The 26,283-nt window shown below is 44.2% G+C and overlaps 1 non-coding gene and 1 pseudogene across 1 annotated transcript; both read right to left on the reverse strand.

Annotated features, from left to right (window-relative positions):
• Positions 1-204: 204 nt before the first annotated feature.
• On the reverse strand, positions 205-25,663 carry LOC129144359 (keratin, type I cytoskeletal 18-like; annotated as a pseudogene).
• Positions 1,125-1,197, reverse strand: TRNAM-CAU (transfer RNA methionine (anticodon CAU)). Its single transcript has one exon. It is a non-coding gene; the product is annotated as a tRNA-Met (tRNA).
• Positions 25,664-26,283: the final 620 nt, after the last annotated feature.

Here is a 26,283-nt window from a genome sequence, read left to right on the forward strand (position 1 = left end):
CTCCATCCTGGTAGACAGAGGGAGACTCAAAATAAATAATACAAATAAGTAAATAAAATAAAAATAGTGTCTGATTCTGCAAAGGAGAGGAACAGACTCTGAATTGTGATGGCTCCAATAAGGATAAAGCAGTCTCTGAAGAGCTGCCTGAACAGCCAGACAACCCAGCTCTTAGGCTTCTCCCAAATCTTTAACAGCATTTCCTTAACTGTGGTAGATGCAGGCTCCTGGAACCAGAGGCCTAGGGTCCAGACGAAATTGTTAAGATGTTCCCTATAAAACGCTTCCTTAAGTCGGCAACAGAATGAACTGTTAAGAGAGCTGTCCTGAAATACAGACCCCTGAGGTCCAGACATATTGGAGGAGAGCCCTCTCTTTTTCCAGCACGGACTGGGCCAGAGAGGTATAGCTTGCAAGATGAATTTCAGTATGTGTAACTGCTGGGGCGATGATTGCAAGTAATCTGAGTTTGAGATGTTGATTGTGTGGAGTAAGATAGTGACAAGAAGCATGGAAAGAAAACCATAACATTTAATATGCAAGTTAAATGATTGATTTGAGAAATACTTGTTTATCAGATACCGTGCTAGGCACTGAAAATATAGAACTGGATAAAACAAATTCAGTCTCTAACGGAATTTACAGTCTAGGAGGATGGGTGGGCAACAGACAATAAAAACGTTAAAAAATAAAAGAACAAGGAAACTTTATACAGTAAAAAATTCTATGAAGAAAATAAAACAGCTTGAGGTTGATGTGATGGGAGGCTGGTGAGTGAGAGAAGGGATGGTGTGTTGGTTTCCTAGGGCTGCCACAACAAATTGAATATCAGGTTTTCATCTGTCTATTCATTTTTTCAATAAATTAAGTTGCACCAGTAGAAGGATACTGTCCCACGAGGGAATTGAGGTCAGAAGAACTCGGAGAAAACAGCAAGCCCACTGGAAAGAGATGATACTCATAAGAAGAACTAAAAGAGATTTACTAGAACTTGATAAGCCGTCGGGACAAAGAGAGCTGAGACTTCGTCTGTCTGACAACATATGCCGGGCCCGGCAATTATAGAGATAATTGTATACTGAACAAATAGGGTTATTTGTGGAAATTGGGGGCAAAACAGCAGCTGCCCCCTCTGAGGTTCGAACTCAGGACCTTCAGATTATGAGACTGACGCGCTGCCTACTGCGCTAAGGAGGCAGACAACTAGTCCTCCTCAGCAGGTATTTTCAACACTGATTTTTACCTTATTTAAATATTTTTGTCTACATTACCTTTATTTTAAATTTCTAAAATAAAATATTCTTATGAAACTTCTCAAAGCTCACCAGCTTCCAAAACCTGAATCAGATGAAGAAAGTCGCTGCTGATCCCGCTGCTTTTGCCCCTCTTATTCTGAACTGATGACCCCCTACTTCTCACCTTAGGTGGAAAATTTCCAAAACGTCCTGTCCAGAAACCTGACAATTAACCTGCACGGGCGTCCATCCATTTTGTCTGGAGAGATCAGGAAAACGGCCTGTTTTCTCTCTCCCTCCATACCGGTTCTTTCCCGCAGGAAAAGTGATCCGGTGTTTCCCATCCGGAAGCATTGAAGCGTTTACTATCTTAAAAAACAAAACAATGTCCTTTGACAGGCGTCTCCACCTGTCGCTATCTCATGTGCTCAAACGTCTTGTAAGGCCGTCTTAATGTACAGCAAACTTCTTGTAAGGCCGTCTTAATGTACAGCAAACTCCTTGTAAGGCCGTCTGTTTTAAAAAAAATACCTCCCTAAGTCCCACTGGCTTTTCAACCCACTGCAGTCTTCCCCGATCACGTCTCCATCTCGGTCTTGAGGAAGTCCAAAGGGATTTGGACAAATGCGACTTCATGGGGTAAAGAATATGGCGCTCTTGGTGCAAACTCTTGGGCATCTGCTAGGATGTGAGAGCGGTAGTAATAGCAGGAAGGGGTGAAAAGCTTGTCTTCTCCACTGTCTTTGTTTGCCAGGGGATTGTCTGGGGTTTAGCACTCAAAGACCCACTTCCCAGGAAAACCCTACCTGGGATGTGAAAAGTCCGGGCTTTCGGTTTTTGGCGATAGGTTGGAGAGAATATATACACACAAAAAGTGACAACCCCATCCTTGTTCCCACCCCTGCCCCAGTGCCGAAAGCAACACTGATTTTATTGCCAATGGATAATAGGGTTTAGGTTATCCCCCTTTTGTAGTTGTCGCCGTTTTTCCCCTGTCCGCTGATGGTGACAACCTTGCACCGTGCATCGCTCTGAGTGAGGCGACTTAAATGCGCGATGTTAGCGTTTTCAGCCGTGACCGTAGCACTCGGTCTTTGACTGTAGACTGTTGTGTCTACATAGTGCTAGTTTGTATTGCTAGTTTAATTTTTTTTTTTTTTTTTTTTTGAGACGGAGTTTCGTTCTTGTCGCCCAGGCTGGAGGACAATGGCGTGATCTTGGGTCACTGCAACAGCTGCCTCCAGGGTTCAAGCGATTCTCCTGCCTCAGCCTCCCGAGTAGCTGGGATTAAAGCCTGCACCACCACGCCCGGCTAATTTTTTGTATCTTTAGTAGAGACGGGGTTTCACCATGTTGGCCAGGCTATTCTGGAACTGCTGACCTCAAGTGATCCGCCCGCCTCGACCTCGCAAAGTGCTGGGATTACAGGCCTGAGCCACCGCGCCCGGCCTTAGTTTAATTTTTAACATTGTGAATATTATGGCCAGATTTTTAGAGTTTAGATAACGAAAACGAGAACGATTATCATGCGAACGCCAGCATAACCCAGATAGCACTGAAAAAGTCTAAATAGACTGTTACTTCAATGACAGATAGAAGGACACATACAACCGTATTTGGAGAATAAATAATCAAAACGGAGCATACTATGCAATATTCAAAACAGATTTGGATGTGAAAGTACACAGGGAGACGGCATCTCTCAAGTCTGGGATGAGACAGGCAAGAACTTGTGAACCAATCAAAAGTGTTTTTGTCTCCCAAAAGTGACACAAGCGCTCTGTAGAGAATAGCATTGGGCTTGCTTACAAGGAGACCTTAAAAAAAGTTAAAATTAAATAAAAGAAAATGGTATTGGGCAGAATATTAGAAAAGAACACGCATTATTTTATGGCTTCCTTAATTACTCTATTTCCTGATTCAGAGGTTGCATCTCGTGGGTGAACAAGAGGAAATTCTGATACCACATATTGGTGTCTTGCAGTGTACAGCTGATTCTATCAGACGACCTTGCTCTCTACAACATAATGATGTGTCAAATCCACCTCAACCATTAAAAAAAAAGTTTCCCTTAGCTCTTACATACTTTGATTTGAAACATGATGTTGAAAATCATCTTTCCTGGTGTGCATGAAGACTTAATGAAACCACTTGAAGCATAAACAATCATTGATATGTTGGTCAACTACAAGTTAGATCTTGCTCATCTATCTGCATATTTGGCAGACAGTGCAAATGTAAAATTTGGCAAATTCCATTCAGACTATTAACTTTCTACCAAAGAAAATGAAAAGATCTTACATGTGACGTGTTCTGCACATGTTGTTCACAACACTGCTAAGAGGCCGGGCGTGATGGCTCACGCCTGTAATCCCAGCACTTTAGGAGGCCAAAGCGGGTGGATCACCTGAGGTCAGGAGTTTGAGACCAGCCTGGCTAACATGGTGAAACCCCTTTTCTACTAAAAATACAAAAAATCAACAGGGTGTGGTGGCACATGCCTGTAATCCCAGCTACTCAGGAGGCTGAGGCAGGAGAATCGCTTGAACCCCAGAGGCAGAGGTTGCAGTGAGCCGAGATCGTACCATTGCACTCCAGCTTGGGCAACAAGAGCGAAACTCCGTCTCAAACAAAACAAAACAAAACAAACAACACTGCTAAGAAGGATTGTGATTTGTTTACTGGTGATATTGAGGCTTTCATGGCTTAATGAGATTTATGGTCACTTTTTAGTTTCCTCAAAATGTGCAGAAACACTTAATAAGAATTTTCACTTTATAGAAACAAAAGGAGGTAGCCTCCTTAGAAATGTCTAAAGTTGACTATAATTATTGCTGGCCATAGGATAGATGTTAAAATGTTTACTTGGTGTAAAATCATATTTTCAAAATGTGGGACAAGAGGAATGCTATTCTCTAATTTGACAATATTTTAAGAGTGAGAATGGAGAAAAGAACTACCGTAAAACAGAAATTTATACTTTCATTTGTTTGACGTTGTCGAAGAACAAAATTTCAACACACTTAGGTTAAAGATCAGATCAACTTTTATTGGCAATTCATGAATCAGGCAGCATCTCATCTACAAAATAGGAAGGTGCTCTGACGAGGAGATGAGGTTATAGGTAGAAAAGGTTGAAGAAACTACAAACAAGGAACAATAGGTGGATTGGTAATTACAAAGTGACTGTCCTTGTAAGGTTAAAGCAGAGGATACTTCCTTAAAATGCTGGCTGAGGTAGTCTGGACCCTTTTCTACTGGTTATTGTGAATCTCCTGTTTTTTGGAAAACTGGCCTGTTTTAAATTTCAGTTTGATTACTTGGCACCCTGCACAAAGGGCTCCCTTCTGGTTTGGTCTGGTCTGTTGGAGCCTAATGCAGGAGCTCATTCCAAAACAATAGCCTTCCATTAATTTTAACAATGTTATGTTATGTAGATTGTGACATAAAGATTCATACACTAAGAAAAGATTCTTTTTTTAAAAAAAAAAGACTGCTTCAGAATGCAAGTTAAATAGGACTTTATCAATCTCTTGCTAAAAATACAATTTATTTGGAATCCAAGCTTTGTTTCCCAAGTTTATCATTTATTTATTTCATTTTATTTATTAATTTTTTTGAGATGGAGTCTCCCTCTGTTGCCCAGGCTGGAGTGCTGTGGTGCGATCTCAGCTCGCTGCAACAGTCTATTGCTAGTAAGTAAAATACTGAGTATTCAATGCTCAAATGCTTTTGTTGAGAGGATATTTAGTGTGATTTTATCACACTAGAATGATACCAGGAATCTAAGTAATATGGGCTTGATAAGAGCAGAGCTGCAATTCAAAGTGAATTTTACCTTTGACTGTATTCAGTATTACCACTATATAAAAGAAAATAAAGATGTCTTAAATGTTGCAGACAGGTCACAGAAAGAATATTGGAAAAAGAAACAGAAAGGGTAAAGATACTCAATTGTTTCATGTGACAGAAAGAAATGTCATTATTTTTTATTAAATATAGGTAATATCTGCTTAAGTAGTTTTATTGTAGTTATGTTCTCCTTTTACATTCTTGTTGTATTTTACGTTTTTGTATTTATGTTTTTCATTTATTAATGTGCCTTAAAGTTGAAATAATATAGCCTATGAGACTTAAATATCCAATAGTTTTAAAAAGTTAAAATAAATCACTACATAAGAGAACAGATAGAAATACTAAAAACATATTGTTATATTTTTCCCAAACATATTATTTATGTAATTAGTCCTATTATAAATTACTTCTAATTGCCATTATTAACTACTCCTATTGAGAGGTGACAGCATGCTGGCAGTCCTCAGAGCCCTCGCTTGCTCTCGGCACCTCCCCTGCCTGGGCTCCCACTTTGGTGGCATTTGAGGATCCCTTCAGCCCCCCCACTGCACTGTGGGAGCCCCTTTCTGGGCTGGCCAAGGCTGGAGCCCACTCCCTCAGCTTGCAGGGAGGTGTGGACGGAGAGGCACGAGCGGGAACCGGGGCTGTGTGCCGCGCTTGCGGGCCAGCTGGAGTTCCGGGTGGGCGTGGGCTTGGTGGGCCCCGCACTCGGAGCAGCCAGCCAGCCCTGCTGGCCCCGGGCAATAGGGAACTTAGCACCCGGGCCAGTGGCTGCGAAGGGTGTACTGGGTCCCCAGCAGTGCCAGCCCACCAGTGCTGTGCTCGATTTCTCGCTGGGCCTTAGCTGCGTTCCCGCGGGGCAGGGCTCGGGACCTGCAGCCCACCATGCCTGAGCATCCCGGACGAGCACCACCATGGGCTCCTGTGCGGCCCGAGCCTCCCGGACGAGCACCACCCCCTACTCCATGGTGCCCAGTCCCATCGACCACCCAAGGGCTGAGAAATGCGAGCGCAGGGCGCAGGACTGGTAGCCAGCTCCACCTACAGCCCCGGTGCGGGATCCTCTAAGTGAACCCAGCTGGGCTCCTGAGTCTAGTGGGGATGTGGAGAGTCTTTATATGTAGCTCAGGATTGTAAATACATCAATCAGCACCCTGTGTTTAGCTCAAGGTTTGTGAGTGCACCAATCGACACTCTGTATCTAGCTGCTCTGGTGAGGACGTGGAGAACCTTTATGTCTAGCTCAGGGATTGTAAATACACCAATGGGCACTCTGTATCTAGCTCAAGGTTTGAAAACACACCAATCAGCACCCTGTGTTTAGCTCAAGGTTTATGAGTGCACCAATCGACACTCTGTATCTAGCTGCTCTGGTGAGGACGTGGAGAACCTTTATGTCTAGCTCAGGGATTGTAAATACACCAATCGGCACTCTGTATCTAGCTCAAGATTTGTAAACACACCAATCAGCACCCTGTGTTTAGCTCAAGGTTTGTGAGTGCACCAATCGACACTCTGGCTGCTCTGGTGGGGCCTTGGAGAACCTGTGTGTCAAAACTCTGTATCTAACTAATCTGTTGGGGATGTGGAGAACCTTTGTATCTAGCTCAGGGATTGTAAACGCACCAATCAGTGCCCTGACAAAACAGGCCACTGGGCTCTACCAATCAGCAGGATGTGGATGGGGCCAGATAGGAGAATAAAAGCAGGCTGCCCGAGCCGGCATTGGCAACCTTCTCGGGTTCCCTTCCACATTGTGGAAGCTTTGTTCTTTCACTTTTTGCAATAAATCTTGCAACTGGTCACTCTTTGGGTCCACGCTGCTTTTATGAGCTGTAAGACTCACCACGAAGATCTGCAGCTTCATTCCTGAGCCCAGCAAGACCACGAGCCTACTGGGAGAAACAAACAACTCCAGCCGCACTACCTTAAGAGATGTAACACTCACCGTGAAGGTCTGCAGCTTCACTCCTGAGCCAGCGAGACCACGAACCCACCAGAAGAAACTCCGAACACATCTGAACATCAGAAGGGGCAGACTCCAGACGCACCACCTTAAGAGCTATAATGCTCACCGTGAGGGTCCGTGGCTTCATTCTTGAAGTCAGTGAGACCAAGAACCTACCAATTCCGGACACACCATTATTGTTTTGTTTAAGTAATAACAGTTTTGCAATGGAGAAACAAATATTACAGAATAATATATAATTTCAAACATCTATTTTTAAAATTTGATGTCAAAGTAATACATGTATATATTATATAATTGTTGGATTTTTTTTTTTTTTTTGTGGGGGTGGAAAGGTCTGGTATGGCTATGTCTCAGTTGGCTCCCTAAAAAGTTGAACAGCAAAAGCAACTGGTTCACCAGTTTGGGGAAACACTATTTATGAAAAGAATAAAGAATTAAGAGGTCTCAGTGAGCTTCAAGGACAACGTCTGGCTTAACAGATAAAAATGGATGGTTTCTGATAGACAATAATGGTTTATAGGTGATTGGAGGTAACAGGATGATTGCCAATGGCTTTTCCTTCTTTTCAGATACTTATTCTTTGGGTCATGAAACTGCTTCTGCCTGAATAATAAAACAATTTTAGCAACACTGAAGGAAGTTATTATTTCCTTTCTGCTGTGAAAAAAGATTAAAAGAGGTCATCTCCTAAACTCGAGGCTGGTATACTTGAGGTCTTTCATTAACATTCAAGGATTTAATATTTGTGAAAGAAGACCCTCAGGGGTCTAATGAGGAACATGTTGTGTTTTTTTTTTTTTTAATTTATTTTTATTATTTATTTATTTATTTATTTTGAGATGGAGTCTTGCTCTGTTGCCCAGGCTGGAGTGCAGTGGAGCCATCTTGGCTCACTGCAAGCTCCACCTCCCGGGTTCACGCCATTCTCCTGCCTCAGCCTCCCAAGGGACTACAGGCGCCCGCCACCACACCCAGCTAATTTTTTCGTATTTTTAGTAGAGACGGGGTTTCACCGTGTTAGCCAGGATGGACTCGATCTCCCGACCTCGTGATCCACCCACTTCGGCCTCCCAAAGAGCTGGGATTACAGGCGTGAGCCACTGCGCCTGGTCGGAATGTGTTTTCATGAAGGGGGAATATCAACTGGGCCAAATGACATTGAGAGGCTGAGCAAATTGAAGCCTGAAAATTGAACATTGGGAGAGCATTGGGAACATTATGGCAGACGGGAGACAGGAGTAGATTGCACCTCTTACTTCAATGCATGGAGCAGCGTGTGGAGGCCCTCATCATGAATTTTAACTCCAGAATGACTTCAGGAATAAATCAGGAAACCCGAGAGGACCCACGGACCCTCTGAAGGAATAAAATTGCTCCTGTAGGACCTGGGAGACACCTCAAATACTGTGAGTGCCCAAACCGTGGAAGTGAGAAAGGGAGATCCTCCGCCCCCGAGCACACACCCCCACTGGGGAAACTGAAGGTCTAGTTTACGGGAGAAGATTCTGACTTTATCTGGAGCTGAGTCAATTTAGAGAGCCAAGGGAAATACAGGGGTAGAGGAATCAATTGGACAGGCCCTGTGAGCTTGCTGGGTCCCCAAGTAGGCCACTCCTGCTGGCATCACAGGGATCCCTTGGGAGGGCAGCCAGAGGCACAGGGAAAATGGCACAGGAAGAAGGAAACCTCCAGCTGAGCTTTGTAACAATTTGAACTAGTCAAGAAACCTCATGGCCAGAACTTGGGGGAGGGCATGAATCCTGCATGCAGACTCCACAGGTAGGGGAAGAACTAAAACCCTACTTTCTTTCACAGCTGGGAGGCGGGTAGCCTGGGGCAAATTCTCAACTCTTCTTGCCCACTGCCTGGAAACAGATTTGGTGCTGTCAGGGGAGGCACAGTGGGAGTGAGACTGGCTCTTCAGATTGCATGGGAGCTGGGTGAAGCCTGTGACTGCAGGCTCTCCCCCACTTCCCTGACAACCTGCATGACTCAGCAGAGGCAGCCAAAATCCTTCTAGGTACATAACTCCATTGACCTGGGAACCTCCCCTCCTCCACAGCAACCACAGCAAGACCCACCCAAGGAGAGTCTGAACTCAGACACGCCTAGCCCTGCCCTCACCTGATGGTCCTTCTTTACCCACCCTGATAACTGAACACAAAGGGCATATACCCTTGGGAGTTCTAGGGTCCTGCCTACCGCTGGTTCATCTCCATACTACCACAGTTGATGTTCTCTGGAAAGTGCCACCTACCAACAGGAGGCCAACCAGCACAAAAATAGAGCATTAAACCACCAAAGCTAAGAACCGTCACGGAGTCCTTTTCACACCCTGCCACCTCCACTGGAACAGATGCTGGTATCCAAGGCTGAGAGACCCATAGATGGTTCACATCACAGGAATCCGTGAAGACAACCCCCAGTACCAGCCCACAGCCTGGTAGACTTGCTGGGTGGCTAGATCCAGAAGAGAGATAACAATCATTACAGCTTGACTCTCAGGAAGCCACATCCATAGGAAAATGGGGAGAGTACTACATCAAGGCAACACCCTGTGGGACAAAAGAATCTGAACAACAGTTTTAGCCTTAGACCCTCCCTCTGACAGAGCCTACCCAAATGAGAAGGAACCAGAAAACCAACTCTGGTAATATGACAAAACAAGGGTCTTTAACAACCCCCAAAAATCACACTAGCTCACTAGTAATGGATCCAAACCAAGAAGAAATCCCTGATTTACCTGAAAAAGGATTCAGGAGGTTAGTTACTAAGCTAATCAGAGAGGCACCAGAGAAAGGTGAAGCCCAACACAAAGAAATCCAAAAAATGATACAACAAGTGAAGGGAGAGACCAGGTGCAGTGGTTCATACCTGTAATCCCTGGGAGGCCGAGGTGGGCAGATCATTTGAGGTCAGGAGTTTGAGGTCAGCCTGGCCAACATGGTGAAACTCCATCTTTACTAAAAATACAAAAATTACCTGGGTGTGGTGGCGTGCACCTGTAATGCCAGCTACTTGGGAGGTTGAGGCAGGAGAATCACTTGAACCTGGGAGGCGGAGGTTGCAGTTAGCTGAGATCATGTCACTGCACTCCAGCCTGAGCAACACAGTGAGACTTCGTCTTGAAAAAAAAAAAGTGAAGGGAGAAATATTCAATGAAGCAGATAGCATAAACAAAAAACAATCAAAACTTCAGGAAACATTGGACACATATATAGAAATGCAAAATGCTCTGGAAAGTCTCACCAATAGAATTGAACAAGTAGAAGAAGGAAATTCAGAGCTTGAAGGCAAGGTCTTTGAATTAAACCAATCCAACAAACCCAAAGAAAAAAGAAAATATGAACAAAGCCTCCAAGAAGTCTGGGATTATGTAATGACCAAACCTAAGAATAATTGGCGTTCCGGAGTAAAAAGAGAAATCTAAAAGTTTTGAGAACGTATTTGGGGGAATAATCGAGGAAAACTTCCCTGGTCTTGCTAGAGGCCTAGACAGCCAAACACAAGAAGCACAAAAAACACCTGGAAAATTCATCACAAAAAAGATCATTGCCTAGGCACATTGTCATCAAGTTATCTAAAGTTAAGGCAAAGGAAAGAATCTTCAGAGTTGTGAGACAAAACCACCAGGTAACCTATAAAGGAAAACCTTCAGATTAACAACAGATTTCTCAGCAGAAACCTTACAAGCTAGAAGGGATTGGGGCCCAACATTCAGCCTCCTCAAACAAAACAACTATCAGCCAAGAATTTTGTATCCTGCAAAACTAAGCATCTTATATAAAAGAAAGATAGTCTTTTTCAGACAAACCAATGCTGAGAGAATTTGCCACTACCAAGCCACCACTACAAGAACTGATAAAAGGTTCTCTAAATCTTGGCCAGGCGCGGTGGCTCATGCCTGTAATCCCAGCACTTTGGGAGGCCGAGGCGGGTGGATCACCAGGTCAGGAGATCGAGACCATCCTGGCTAACACGGTGAGACCCCCGTCTCTACTAAAAATACAAAAAATTAGCCGGGTGTGGTGGCGGGCACCTGTAGTCCCAGCTACTCGGGAGGCTGAGGCAGGAGAATGGCGTGAACCCAGGAGGCGGGGCTTGCAGTGAGCCGAGATGGCGCCACTGCACTCCAGCCTGGGCGACAGTGCAATACTCCGTCTCAAAAAGAAAAAAAAAAAGCGGAGGAAAACGGCATTTCATTCAAACGGACAATAAAATTGAGCAGGCGTAGCTATTCTTATATCAGACAAAACAAACTTTAAAGCAACAGCAGTTAAAAAAGACAAAGAGAGACATGATATAATGGTAAAAGGCCTTGTCTAACAAGAAAATATCACAATCCTAAACATGTGTGCACCTATGATTGAAGCTCCCAAATTTATAAAACAATTACTTAATAGCCCTAACAAATGAGATAGATGGCAACACAATAATAGTGGGGGACTTCAATACTCCACTGACAGTACTAGACATGTCATCAAGACAGAAAGCAAAGAAACAATGGATTTAAACTATACCTTGGAACAAATGGACTTAACAGATATATACAAAACATTCCATTCAACAACTGCAGAATACACATTCTATTCAACAGCGCATGAAACTTTCTCCAAGATAGACCATATGATAGGCCACAAAATGAGGCTCAATAAATTTAAGAAAATTCAAATTATATGATGCACTCTCTCAGAGTACAGTAGAATAAAACTGGAAATCAACTCCAAAAGGAACCTTCAAAACCATGCAAATACATAGAAATTAAATAAGTTGCTCCTGAATGAACATTAGGTCAAAAATGAAATCAAGATGGAAATTAAAAAATTCCTTGAACTGAACGACAATAGTGACAACCTATTAAAACCTCTGGGAAACAGCAAAGGCAGTGCTAAGAGGAAAGTTCATAGCCCTAAACACCTACATCAAGAAGACTGAAAGAACACAAACTGACAACCTAAGGTCACATCTCAAGGAACTGGAGAAACAAGAACAAACCAAACCCAAACACAGCAGAAGAAAGGAAATGACCAAGATCACAGCAGAACTAAATGAAATTGAAACAAACAAACAAAAAAATACAAAAGATAAATAAAACAAAAATCTGGTTCTTTGAAAAGATAAAATTGATAGACCTTTAGCAAGATTAACCAAGAAAAGAAGAGAGAAAATCCAAATAACTTCAATAAAAAATGAAATGGGAGATATTACAGCTGACACCACAGAAATACAAAAGATCATTCAAGGCTGCTATGAATACCTCTATACACATAAACTAGAAAACCTGGAAGAGATGGATAAATTCTTAGAAAGATGCAACCCTCCTAGCTTAAATCAGGAAGAATCAGATACACTGAACAGACAAATAACAAGCAGCGAGATTAAAATGGTAACTAAAAAATTACCAGGCCAAGCTGGGCATGGTGGCTCATGCCTGTAATCCCAGAATTTTGAGAGGCTGAGGTGAGTGGATCACCTGACATCAGGAGTTAGAGACCAGCCTGGCTAACATGGGGAAACCCCATCTCTACTAAAAACACAAAAAATTAGCTGGGTGTGGTGGTGGGTACCTGTAATCCCAGCTACTTGGGAGGCTGAGGCAACATAATCGCTTGAACCCAGGAGGCAGAGGTGTAGTAAGCCGAGGTCACACCATTGCACTCCAGCTTGGGCAACAAGAGTGAGACTCCATCTCAAAAAAAAAAAAAAAACAAAAAAAAAATTACCAGGTCAGGCACGGTGACCCATGCCTGTAATCTCTTTGGGAGGCCAAGGCGGGTGGATCACCTGAGGTCAGGAGTTGGAGACCAGCCTGGCCAATATGGTGAAACTCTGTCTTTACTAAAAATACAAAATTAGCCGGTCGTGGTGGCGGGCCCCTGTAATCCCAATTACCTGGGAGTCTGAGGCAGGAGAATCCCAATTATCCAGGAGGCGAGGCTGCAGTGAGCCGAGATCATGCCACTGCACTCCAGCCTGGGTGACCGAGCGAGACTCCGTCTAAAAAAGACAAACAAACAAACAAAAAACATTATCAACAAAAAAAGTTCAGTACCAGATGGATTCACAGCAGAATTCTACCAGACATTCAAAGAAGAATTGGTACCAATCCTATTGACGCTATTCCACAAGATAGAGGACGAGGGAACCCGCCCTAATTCATTCTATGAAGCCGGTATCACCCTAATACCAAAACCAGGAAAGGACATAACCAAAAAAGAAAACTACAGACCAATATCCCTGATGAACATAGATGCTCAAATCCTTAACAAAATACTAGCTAACCGAATCCAACAACATATCAAAAAGATAATCCACATTGATCAAGTGGGTTTCATACCAGGATGCAGGGATGGTTTAACATACACAAGTATGTGTGCAATAAATGTGATACACCACATAAACAGGGTTAAAAACAAAAATTACACAATCATCTCAATAGATGCAGAAAAAGCATTCAACAATATCAAGCATCCTTTTATGATTAAAATTCTTAGCAAAATCGGGATACAAGGGACATACCTCAACGTAATAAAAGCCATCTATGACAAACCTACATGCAACATAATCTGAATGGGGAAAAGTTGAAAGCATTCCCTCTGAGAACTGAAACAAGACAAGGATACCCACTGTCACCACTCCTCTTCAACATAGTACTGAAAGTCCTAGCCAGAGCAATCAGATAAGAGAAAGGAAGGGCATCCAAATCAGTAAAGAGGAACTCAAACTGTCACTATTTGTTGATGATATGATTGTTTACCTTGAACACCCTAAAGACTCCTCCAGAAAGCTCCTAGAATGGATAAAAGAATTCAGTAGTTTCTGGACATAAAATTAATGTACGCAAATCAGTAGCTCTTCTATACAGCAACAGCAACCAAGTGGAGAATCAAATCAAGAACTCAACTCCGTTTACAATAGCTGCAAAAACAATTAAAATACTTAGAAATATACCTAACCAAGGAGGTGAAAGACCTCTACAAGTAAAACTACAAAACACTGCTGAAAGAAATCATAGACAACACAAACAAATGGAAACACAACCCTTGCTCATGGGTAGAATCAATATTGTGAAAATGATCAAACTGCCAAAAGCAATCTATAAATTCAATACAATTCCCATCAAAATATCACCATCATTCTTCACAGAATTAGAAAAAAAAATCCTAAAATTCATATGGAATAGAAAAAGAGCCCACATAGCCAAAGCAAGACTAAGCAAAAAGAACAAATCTGGAGGCATCACATTATCTGATTTCAAACTATACTATAAGGCCATAGTCACCAAAACAGCATGGTACGGGTATAAAAATAGGCACATAGACCAATGGAACAGTAGAGATCCCAGAAATAAACCCAAATACTTACAGCCAACTGATCTTCCACAAAGCAAACAAAAACATAATATGGGGAAAGGACACTCTTTTCAACAAATGTGCTGGGATAATTGGCTAGTCACATGTAGGAGAATGAAACTGGATCCTCATCTCTCACCTTATACAAAAATCAACTCAAGATGGATTAAGGACTTAAATCTAAGACCTGAAACTATAAAAATTCTGGAAGATAACATTAGAAAAACCCTTCTAGACATTGGCTTAGGCAAGGATTTCATGCCTAAGAACCCAAAAACAAATGCAATAAAAACAAAGATAAATAGTTGGGACTTAATTAAACTAAAGAGCTTTTTCACAGCCAAAGGACAGTCAGCAGAGTAAACAGACAACTCATAGAGTGGGAGAAAATCTTCACAATCTATACATCTGACAAAAGACTAATATCCATAATCTACAATGAACTCAAACAAATCAGTAGGGAAAAAAATCAAACAATCCCATCAAAAAGTGGGCTAAGGACAGGAATAGACAGTTCTCAAAAGAAGATATCCAAATGGCCAGCAAACATATAAAAAATGCTCAACACCACTAATGATCAGGGAAATGCACATCAAAACTACAATGTGATACCACCTTACTCCTGCAATAATGACCATAATCAAAAAAATCAAAAAACAGTAGATGTTGGTGTGGATGCGGTGATCAGGGAACACTTCTACACTGCTGGTGGGAATGTAAACTAGTACAACCACTATGAAAAACAGTGGGGGAGATTTCTTAAAGAACTAAAGTAGAGCTACCCTTTGATCCAGTAATCCCACTACTGGGTATCTACCTAGAGGAAGAAAAGTCATTAAACAAAAAAGATACTTGAACATGCATGTTTATAGCAGCACAATTCACAATTGCAAAATTGTGGAGCCAACTCAAATGCCTGTCAATCAATGAGTGGATAAAGAAACTGTGGTATATATATACAATGGAATACTACTTAGCAATAAAAAGGAATGAATTAATGGCATTCGCAACGACCTGAATGGGATTGGAGACTATTCTTCTTCTTTTTTTTTTTTTTTTTTTTGAGACGGAGTCTGTCTCTGTCTCCAGGCTCAAGTGCAGTGGCATGATCTCGGCTCGCTGCAACCTCTGCCTCCTGGGTTCAAGTGATTCTCCTGCCTCAGCCTCCCAAGTAGCTGGAATTACAGGCGCCTAACACTATGAATGGCTAATTTTTGTATTTTAGTAGGTACAGGGTTTCACCTTGTTGGCCAAGCTGGGTTTGAACTGCTGACCTCAGGTGATCTGCCTGCCTCGGTCTCCCAAAGTGCTGGGATTACAGGTGTGAGCCACCATGCCTGACCTTGGAGACTATTATTTTAAGTGAAGTAATTTAGGAATGGAAAACAAAACATGATATGTTCTCACCAATAAGCTATGAGGATGCAAAGGCATAAGAATGATACAATGGACTTTGGGGGAAGGGTGGGAGGAGAGTGAGGAATAAAATACTACAAATAGGGTGCAGTGTATACTTCTCGGGTGATGGGTGCACCAAAATCTCACAAATCACCACTAAAGAACTTACTTGTGTAACCAAACGCCACCTGTTCCCCAATAACTTATGGAAAAATTCATAAATAAATAAATTAGTTAATTATGAAAAAGAAAACTAACCATTGGATCTAGCAAGATAGAGGTTGCTGGGATTTGACAAGGAAGTTTCAGTGGAATGGAGGGGAGGAAACCTTGGTTTAGAGTGTGACAAAGAAAGGAGCACAGTTAGGAGTATTCTCTATTCATTCACCTATTCATATTCAGATACGCCTTTGCAAAGATTATCACAGTGAGAGAAATCTAACATGGCTCACTCCATCTTGCTTCTACCTTCACAGGCTGACCATCCTCACTCATTCTTAGGTGTAGGCCAAGCTAACCATTGGAGGAATTTAGTTTATAGTTTAAGTTGGAAGCAAAGATGATAATATCCCTCCTTGTTTGTGGTGCTAAAACTGCCTTTGTAAGACAAATGAAAGACCATAAAATTAGGATTCTGAAAGGGGCCTGAATTCTGCTAAAATGTAGGTATAGTTTCTATAATCCCTTACGGCTCAGGAGTCATGTGGTCAGAGGTCACATGATCTGTGACTTCTCTAGTTGTTCCTATAGATAACATCACTATATAGATCCTAAGATTGGTCTTAAAGATGCTTTTCAGACTTTCGTATTCTACCAACCGACTGACCCCACCTGGATTCGGGACTCACAACTCAACTGATCCTATACCTCCCTCCAACCCCCCACGAGAGGTGAACTCAGCACATGAGGACCGTTTTCCACACACCTGTGATTGCATCCCCAACCAATCAGCAGCACTCATTCCTTTGTTCCCTGCCCACCAAACTATCCTTGAAAAACCCTAACTTCTAAACCTTCAGGAAGACTGATTTAAGCAATAACTCCATCTTCCACGTGGCTGGCCTTGTGTTAATTAAACTGGTTTTTTTGTTTGTTTGTTTTGTTTTGTTTTGTTTTGTTTTTACCTCCGAACTTCCTGTTGGTCTCCTGCGCCCCAGAGGGTACCCTGTTTTGCCAACTTGATGTCTCAGAACTTTGGTGTCCTTGGTCTCAGACACCACTTTGCCATCCACTCACTATCAGGCGGGTGGTGGTCTTTCAGATGGTTTGCATGGAGTTGCTGCTGTCCAGGGCATCACGAAGGCTGAAGTCCTCGCCATCTTCCAGCAGGCGGCGGTAGGTGGCGATCTCAGCCTCCAGCTTTACCTTGATGTTCAGCAGGGCCTCGCACTCCTGGGCCTGGCGCTATCCGTCTGCCCCGGTCTGTGTCAGCTCTGACTCCAGGTGCAGCAGGATTCCGCTGAGCTGCTCCATCTGCAGGACATAGCGGGCCTCCACCTCCCTCAAGCTGTTCTCCAAGCTGGCCTTCAGATTTCTCATGGAGTCCAGGTCGATCTCCAAGGACTGGACTGTATATCTCTGCTCCGTGAGCGTCATCTCAGCAGCTCCAACACCAATGGACAGCATGGTGACCACTGTGGTGCACTCTCAATCTGCTGAGACCAGTGCTTGTCTAGCTCCTCTCGGTTCTTCCAAGGCAGCTCGTCTTATTGGGCCCAGATGTCTGCCATGATCTTGGCGAGGTCCTGAGATTTGGGGACATCTACCTCCACGGTCAACCCAGAGATGGCAATCTGGGCTTTTACTTCTTCTTCGTGGTTCTTCTTCAGGAAGAGCAGCTCCTCCTTGAGAGCCTCGATCTCTGTCTCCAGCTGCAGCCGAGTGACATTGGTATCATCAATGACCTTGCGGAACCCATGGATGTCGCTCTCCACAGACTAGCGCATGGCCAGCTCTGTCTCACACTCGACTCTGAAGTCATCAGCAGCAAGTCGGGCATTGTCAATCTGCAGAACGATGCGGGCATTGTCCACAGTATTTGATCTGAGCCCCCAGGTCCTCCATGGTCTTGAAGTAATTTGTCCAGTCTCCGACCTGGCGTCCCTTCTTCTCCAGGTGCTCCCGGATTTTGCTCTCCAGCTTCCGGTTCTAGGTCTCCATGCTTCTCACTCTGTCCAGGTAGGAGGCCAGGCGGTCCTTCAGGCTTTGCATGGTCTCCTTCTCGTTCTGGATGCCTCCCATTCCTGCCAGAACCCCAGCCATCCCTGCCGCCAGGCCTCCAGACCCCATGTCGCCCCAGAAGCTGGTGGAGGGGGACGCGGAAATCCGGGAACCAGAGCCCCCGGCGCCTGCATAGACGCTGGCCGCGCTGCAGACTGGCTGGGAGCCGTAGCTGGGCGCCTGGACAGAGCCCAGGGACCGGTAGTTGGTGGAGAAGGTGGAGCGAGTGGTGAAGCTCTTGCTGTCCGGGGAGGAGAGCGAGAGGACAGGACTCAGGCTTTGCTGACGACCAATTAAACTCTTAAACGCAATACCACAGTCTCAGTGAAATGATTTTGTCTGTGCAGGGTGGGGGCAGGAAGAACCTGTCTGGTGATTACATGACCAATGATTGTGAGTGAGACAAAGGTTTTGTAAGCTACTAATGCTGATAATTAATCATGAAATTTAAGTTGTGTAAAGAGGGAAGTAAAGATGTAAGGAGAAAGGAGATGCATTAAATAATTTTCCACTGGGCAAAAAAAAATAAGCTGAAAAAACAGAAGGTGATAATCAGTATAAGAGATGATTGAAATTTACATCTTGGGCTTGGTGCCTGCAGTTTAGGTTAATGTCAAGGTCAAGGGTAGTGTGTTTTTCAAAATGTATATTGTGACACCCTTGTGGCACATGAAGTTAATTGAGTGGATCATGAGTAGAATTTTGATTTTACTGAAAGAGAATGGAATGCAAAATGTCCCAGTGCATTGCAAATAAATAAGAGTTGTGTTGTAACCTATACTTATATTTTTTATTATGGGTTCCACTAAAAAAGTTTGAAAAACAGAATGGGATATTTAGAAATGAAAAAGTCAAGGACCTGGGGGAGACTAATGGCTGAGGGAATGCATGTCTCCCTGCACACCTGAAACCCATTTACTAGACAAGGTTTGGGAAGCTCTTTGGTGTATCCACTATACAGAAAGGGAAGGAAGACACCATGAGTAAGATTTGTTTCTCACGAGTTTCATATATACCTGGAAAAGGTGAGAAGTCATAGAAGCTGGCTTTTGACAGAATAATGCAGGCACATTTACTGAAACCATGATTTTTAAAGCAGGAAGAAATCATAGTTCTCAAATTAAGGAAAGTGAGCATATTTCTTTCTACAAAAAGACTATCTTAGATTTTATCTCAAAATATACTCGTGGTTGGGCATGATGGCTCATGCCTGTAATCCCAGCACTTTGGGAGGCTGAGATGGGTGGATCACTCGGCGTCAGGAGTTCCAGACCAGAGTGGCCAAAGCGGTGAAAATCCATCTCTATTAAAAACACAAAAAATTAGGCTGGGCACAGTGGCTGACACCTGTAATCCCAGCGCTTTGGGAGGCTGAGGCAGGCAGATCACTTGAGATCAGGCGTTCAAGACCAGCCTGGCCAACATGGTGAGACCCTCCCCCAACCCCCGACTCCGTCTCTACTGAAAATACAAAAATTAGGTGGTGGAAGTTGAAGTGAGCCAAGATCGCCCCACTGCACTCCAGCCTGGGCACAGAGCAAGACTCTGTCTAAAAAAAAAAAATATATATATATATATATATACACACATACACACACACACACATATATATGTGTACATATATATATATTTGTGCTATTATTTTCTTATCCTTTTTTAAATCTTCCCTTTTCTCCTCATTCTCCTTCCTCTTTCCTCCTCAATTTGTGAGATTTCTAAATACAGAGTCAATTCTTTTTGAGCATGTTAAGGAGAGGATTCCTATCAAGCACCCCCATCAGCTTTGTAGGCTTCTTTTCACTGGGCTCCAAATTCAGTCTTGCTGACTCTGGTAACTTCAAAACATTTTAGCATGCAATAGCATTTCTTTTTTTTGTTTTGTTTTGTTTTGTTTTTTGAGACGGAGTCTTGCTCTGTCGCCCAGGCTGGAGTGCGGTGGCGCGATCTCGGCTCACTGCAAGCTCCGCCTCCCGGGTTCACGCCGTTCTCCTGCCTCAGCCTCCCAAGTAGATGGGACTACAGGCACCCACCACCACGCCTGGCTAATTTTTTGTACTTTTAGTAGAGACCAGGTTTCACCGTGTTAGCCAGGATGGTCTTGATTTCCTGACCTCGTGATCCGCCCGCCTCGGTCTCCCAAAGTGCTGGGATTACAGGCGTGAGCCACCGCACCCGGCTAGCATGCAATAGCATTTCTTCATCTGAATGAAATACTGTGTTAAGGCATCAGACTCAAAATTCGTTATTCTTTTGTTTTCTTATTTTTTCAAATCTCACGTCTTCAGAAGAAAAGTATCATCTTGGAGAAGACTTGCTGCTTCTGATGGCAGGCGACTGGCATCATCACATCTGCATCCTTTTCAATCTTTTCCTCTCTTTTACTTCCCACATCTTATGACCTTTTTTTTTTTTTTTTTTTTTTTTTCTTTTTTTGAGACGGAGTCTCTCGCTCTGTTGCCCAGGCTGGAGTGCAGTGGCGCGATCTCGGCTCACTGCAAGCTCCGCTTCCCGGGTTCACGCCATTCTCCTGCCTCAGCCTCCCGAGTAGCTGGGACTACAGGCGCCCGCCACCATGCCCGGCTAATTTTTTGTATTTTTAGTAGAGATGGGGTTTCACCATATTAGTCAGGATGGTCTCGATCTCCTGACCTCGTGATCTGCCTGCCTCGGCCTCCCAAAGTGCTGGGATTACAGGCGTGAGCCACCACACCCGCCCTAACGGAGTGTAATTTTGTCTAGTTCTGAGTTGTTTTTTTGTTTGTTTGTTTTGTTTTGTTTTTTTGAGGCGGTGTCTCTCGCTCTGTCGCCCAGGCTGGAGTGCAGTGGCCTGATCTCGGCTCACTGCAAGCTCCGCTTCCCGGGTTCATGCCATTCTCCTGCCTTAGCCTCCCGAGTAGCTGGGACTACAGGCGCCCGCCACCACGCCCGGCTAATTTTTTGTATTTTTAGTAGAGACGGCGTTTCACCATATTAGCCAGGATGGTCTCCATCTCCTGACCTCATGATCCGCCCACCTCGGCCTCCCAAAGTGCTGGGATTACAGGCGTGAGCCACCGCACTCAGCCTGAGGGAGTGTAATTTTGTCTAGCTCTGAGTTGTTTTTGTTTGTTTTGTTTTGTTTTGTTTTTTTGAGATGGAGTCTCTTGCTCTGTCGCCCAGGCTGGAGTGCAGTGGCCCGATCTCGGCTCACTGCAAGCTCCGCCTCCCGGGTTCAAGCTATTCTCCTATCTCAGTCTCCCAAGTAGCCGGGACTACAGGTGCCGGCCACCATGCTCAGCTAATTTTTGTATTTTTAGCAGGGACGGGGTTTCAGCATGTTGGCCAGGATGGTCTCAATCTCCCGACCTTGTGATCTGCCCACCTCGGCCTCCCAAAGTGCTGGGATTACATACAGGCGTGAGGCACAGCGCCCGGCCCCGTACTTCCCACATCTTATGAATTCTGTGTCTTCAGTTCTTCTGAGTCTGTTTCCTTTATTCTAATACAAGATTACCACCACCGTTTTACATGAGACTTTTTCCCTCCTCTTCCTTCTCCTCTTTTTGTATCTTTCCTGGATTACTGCAACAGCCTCCAGTTTGGTTGATTTGCTTCTAGCCCTGCTTGTCTCCCATTGTTTCTCTATACAGGGAGTCCCACTGGTGCCCTACAAAAAAAGATTTCCAGAGAAGGTGAATGGGGGCTGAAATATGACCTGAGCACTGAGAGCTAAGAGTCCTGGAGAGAGGACTTTTGACATTTTCCCTTTTCTATGCTTCATCAGCCCTGAGGGTTGTCTTTCTGTAATTCATCCACCAAAATGGCTTACTGTGGCATTTTTTTTTTTAATTTTATTATTTTTTTGAGACAGAGTCTCACTGTGTTGCCCAGGCTGGAGTGCAGTGGTGGGATCTTGGCTCACTGTTGTCTCTGCTTCCTGGGTTCAAGCCATTCTCCTGCCTCAGCCTCCCGAGTAGCTGGGATTACAGGCATGCGCCACCATGTATTTTTAGTAGAGACGGGGTTTCACCATGTTGGCCAGGCTGGTCTCGAACTTCCGACCTCGGGTGATCCGCCCACCTCGGCCTCCCAAACTGCTGGGATTAGAGGCCTGAGCCACTGCGCCCAGCCTTACTGTTGCATTATTTGCCCAAAGGCACTCTGTGTGCTAGCTGTGGCTCTGCTTCCACAGAACTGGCAAGAAGAGCTTGCAAAAATACCCGTCATACTGACCTCTCCGTTCAGAACACTTTTCTGTCTCTCCATAGCCTTTTAGGGAAAGCTCAAAGTATTTAGTATTGTCAAGATATGGCTCACAGTTTGTTCTTAATTCCTACCAATATACAAGAGACAATTCCATATGGAATGATAGACAGAATAATGCTATTTCCACCCAAAAATATGCCCCTTCTAATCCTTGGAAACTGTAAATATGTTAACTTACATGGCAAAGGGACTTTGAGATGTGATTAAGGTTAAGGAACTTGTGATGGAGAGATGATCCTAATCACTAGAGTCTTAAAAGTGGAAAGAGGAAGCAGAAGAGTAGTTCAGGGAGGTGTGATCTGAAGACGCCATCCACCATTGCTGGTTTTAAAGAGCCCAGCAACACAGCAGCCTTTAGAAGCTGGGAGTGGCCATTAGCTTACAGGCAGCAATAAAACAGAGACTTTGATCCAACAACTGCAAACAACTGAATTTTGCCAATAATCTGAATGAGCAGAAAACAGATTCTCCCTTGGGGCCAACAGAAAGGAATGCAGCCTGCCAATACCTTGATTTTAGCACAGTGAGACCATACCAGACTTCTGTCTTAAAAAACTCTAAATAATAAATTTATGTTTTTTATAACCACTACATTTGTGGTAATGTGTTATGACAGCAATAGAAAACTAACACATGTCTTGAAATGCCAGCCATTTTACTATTTCTTACAATTCTGTGAATAGACTGGGCTTACCTGGGTGATTCTGCTCCACATGATGTCAGTAAGGACTCCATTCCTCTGAAGGCTTGATTGAGCTAGGGATGTTCAAGATGGCTCACTCACATAACTGGCAGTGGCAGTTGATGTTGCTAGGACCTCAGTCAGTCGAGACTGTGACCCACAGTGCCTAGCCATGGCCTTTTCATGTGGCTTGGGTTTCTCATGGCATGGTGACTGGATTCTGAGAGGGAGCATCCCAAGATTTAGCATTCCAGAAAACCAAGTCAGAAGGTGCAAGATTTCACATGGCTTAGCCCTGGAACTGGCACAGTATCACCTCAATGAAATAATTTTGTTAGGTCAGCCAAGATTCACTGTGGGAATGGACTACAAAAGGGTGTAACGACTGAAAAATATGCTGCATTGAGGTCAGTTTTTGGAGACTGTATACTACACAAAGTAACGATTTTTTCCTTTGTAGCCTCATCTTTATCCTTTTTTTTTTTGTTTTTTTTCAGATGGAGTCTCACTCTGTCACCCAAGCTGGAGTGCAGTGGCACAATCTCAGCTCACTGCAACCTCTGCCTCCAGGGTTCAAGCGATTCTCATGCCTCAGCCTCTCAAGTAGCTGGGATTATAGGTGTGTGCCACCACACCTGGCTAATTTTTGTATTTTTAGTCTGTGTCGGTTGGGGGGGGGGGTCTCACCAAGTTGCCAAGGCTGGTCTTGAACTCCTGACCTCAGGTAATCCTCCTGCCTTGGCCTCCCAAAGTGCTGGGACTACAGGCCTCAGCTGCTGCTTCATCTTTTTACTTTGGTCCATGAACCTTTGATTTTCTGCTCAGGTCTACTTGAACTAGGAACTAGTAATTTTCCCAGGCATTCAAACCTTTTTAGCTTTGCTTCTGCCAGGACTTGATGGTAAAAATTTTTCCATGCCCTTCTTTATGTGCCTAATTATAGCTTATCTTTAAGACATATTTCAGGTAGCACCTCATCTAGTAAGCCATTCTTGTTCAGATTAGGTGCCTGTATTGGTGATCCTGTACACAGTACCCTGCCCTTACACCTATGGAAGAACTTGGGAGTAAATCTTCACTCTCACTGATTTACTTGTCTCTATTCTTTTTTAAAATTTATTTATTTATTTATTTATTTACTTTTTTGAGACGGAGCCTCACTCCGTCGCCCAGGCTGGAGTGCAGTGGCGCGACCTCGGCTTACTGGAAGCTCTGCTTCCCGGGTTCCCACCATTCTCCTGCTTCAGCCTCCCGAGTAGCTGGGACTACAGGTGCCCACCACCACGCCCGGCTAATTTTTTGTATTTTTAGTAGACACAGGTTTTCACCATGTTAGCCAGGATGGTCTCCATCTCCTGACCTTGTGATCTGCCTGCCTCGGCCTCCCAAAGCGCTGGGATTACAGGCGTGAGCCACCAGGCCCGGCCGTCTTCTATTCTTTAACAGGACACAAGCTCCTTAGAGGAGTGCATTTTGTACTCTCAGATTCCCCAGGTAGACCTACTGTATATGGCACAGAAAAGGGTCTCAGTTAATGTTGGCTGACAGAAGGAGTGATTGAACAATTATCTGTACATATTTACCACTTACACAAGGTGGAAATGCACCCAACATGAAATCGTACAAATGTCATGGCTTCCACCATGGAAAAAATCATGTATGCGTGAGGACAAGAGCTAAAAAACAAGAAAGAAAATGTCTATAGTCACTTGAGAGGCTGGAACTGTGGTTTTCTTTCTTTCCGTTCTTTCTTTCTTTCTCTTTGTTTCTTTCCTTTCTTTCTTCCTTTCTCTTTCTCTCTCTTCTTTCTCTCTCTTTCTTTCTTTCTGTCTCTTTCTCTTTCTTTCTCTCTCTTTCTCTTTCTTTCTCTCTCTTTCTCTTTCTTTCTTTCTCTCTTTCTTTCTTTCTTTTCTTTTCATGTTCTAATATTATAATGATGTGACAAGAACTTGTAGAACCATCAGGTCCAAAAGCATCAACAACCTTGTCACTTGCAGCGTGGGCTGCTGATCAGCAACACTGACCTAACCTGGGAGTTTCTCACAAATGCAGAATATCTACACCCCATCCTACACCTACAGCGTTAGAACTCTTCATTTTAGCCAGCTCCCCAGGTGATTTCATATTCATATTGAAGTCTGTGAAACCCACTCAACACAGTCCTTCACTCTTTCCCTTATTAAATTTACAACTGTTTGTTTAATTGACCTTTTTGTAAAGGTTCCGAGGACAACATAGTAAGGGATGCTCATTCATCTCTCTGCCAGTGCTTTCTGCGGTCTCTTCAGCTAGTTCTATCAGGCACTTCTGGCAATCTGGAGCGGCAGCCGGCTGGGCGGCGAGGAAACCGCTGCACGGATCCCGCCTCCCAGCACACGCAGTCGGCAGTTGCAGCCTCCAAGACCGCGGTGCTACCAAACCAAGCGCCGGACGCGGTGGCGCGCGCCTGTAATCCCAGCTCCCCGGGAGGCTGAGGTCGGCGGATCGTGGGTGCTCGGGGGTTCGGAGCTACGGCGCTGTGTGGAGCGGGCGTCCGCACCGGGCCTGGCACCAACATGGGACTCCCGGGGGAGCCCGGGAGTACCAGGTTGTCTAAGGAGGGGGGGACCAGGCCCAGGCCGGACACGGAGCAGGTCAAACTCCCCGTGTTGGGCGACGGTGGGACCGCGCCTGCGAGCAACGCCTGCAGTTCCGCCCGGGACATCCGACGAGACCCGGTCTCTTTTAACTTCCCTTTTCGGGATTTCTTTTAAAAAATCAACAGCATTATTTCTGCATACCACGTGAGTTCACTGGTGGGACTGGTATATGCTACCCTTTGCTCGATCTCCCTTTTTTTTTTTTTACCCCTCAGGGAATGATCATTCAGTCAGTGGGAGCCGGAAGAAACTCGTTAGTGACTTATTATCTTGGAAATTTCTCCATGTTGCACTCTTCCTTTCCCCAAACAACAAGACAGTAGTCTGTTTTGCACTTTGCAAATGCAGTTGCATAAGAATTTAACAAAGATTATTCGCTTGGCCAAACTTTAGTCAGGCTTCTGAATCTTCTGCTAGGCCCATCTGTGCACTTCCTTGTAACGTCCAGTTTTAGCAAAGAACCCTGCCAAGTCAGTTTAGCAAGAACCCCCATATCATCTATGTTTAACCTCCATTTCTGATCAGGCTCCTCATTCTCCACCATCCCCCAGATGATTGATGTCTGATTACCTTGGCCTGTCTTCAGCAAGAATCCTGTTAGGTTTGTTTGGCCAGAATTCCCCTTACCTCTGAGGTTTTCTCTTGGTAATTTCCTGTCCACTGACCAGGACACACTGCTCCTTGG

Source organism: Pan troglodytes, chromosome 5 (genome assembly GCF_028858775.2).
Source record: "Pan troglodytes isolate AG18354 chromosome 5, NHGRI_mPanTro3-v2.0_pri, whole genome shotgun sequence".
NCBI lineage: Eukaryota > Metazoa > Chordata > Mammalia > Primates > Hominidae > Pan > Pan troglodytes.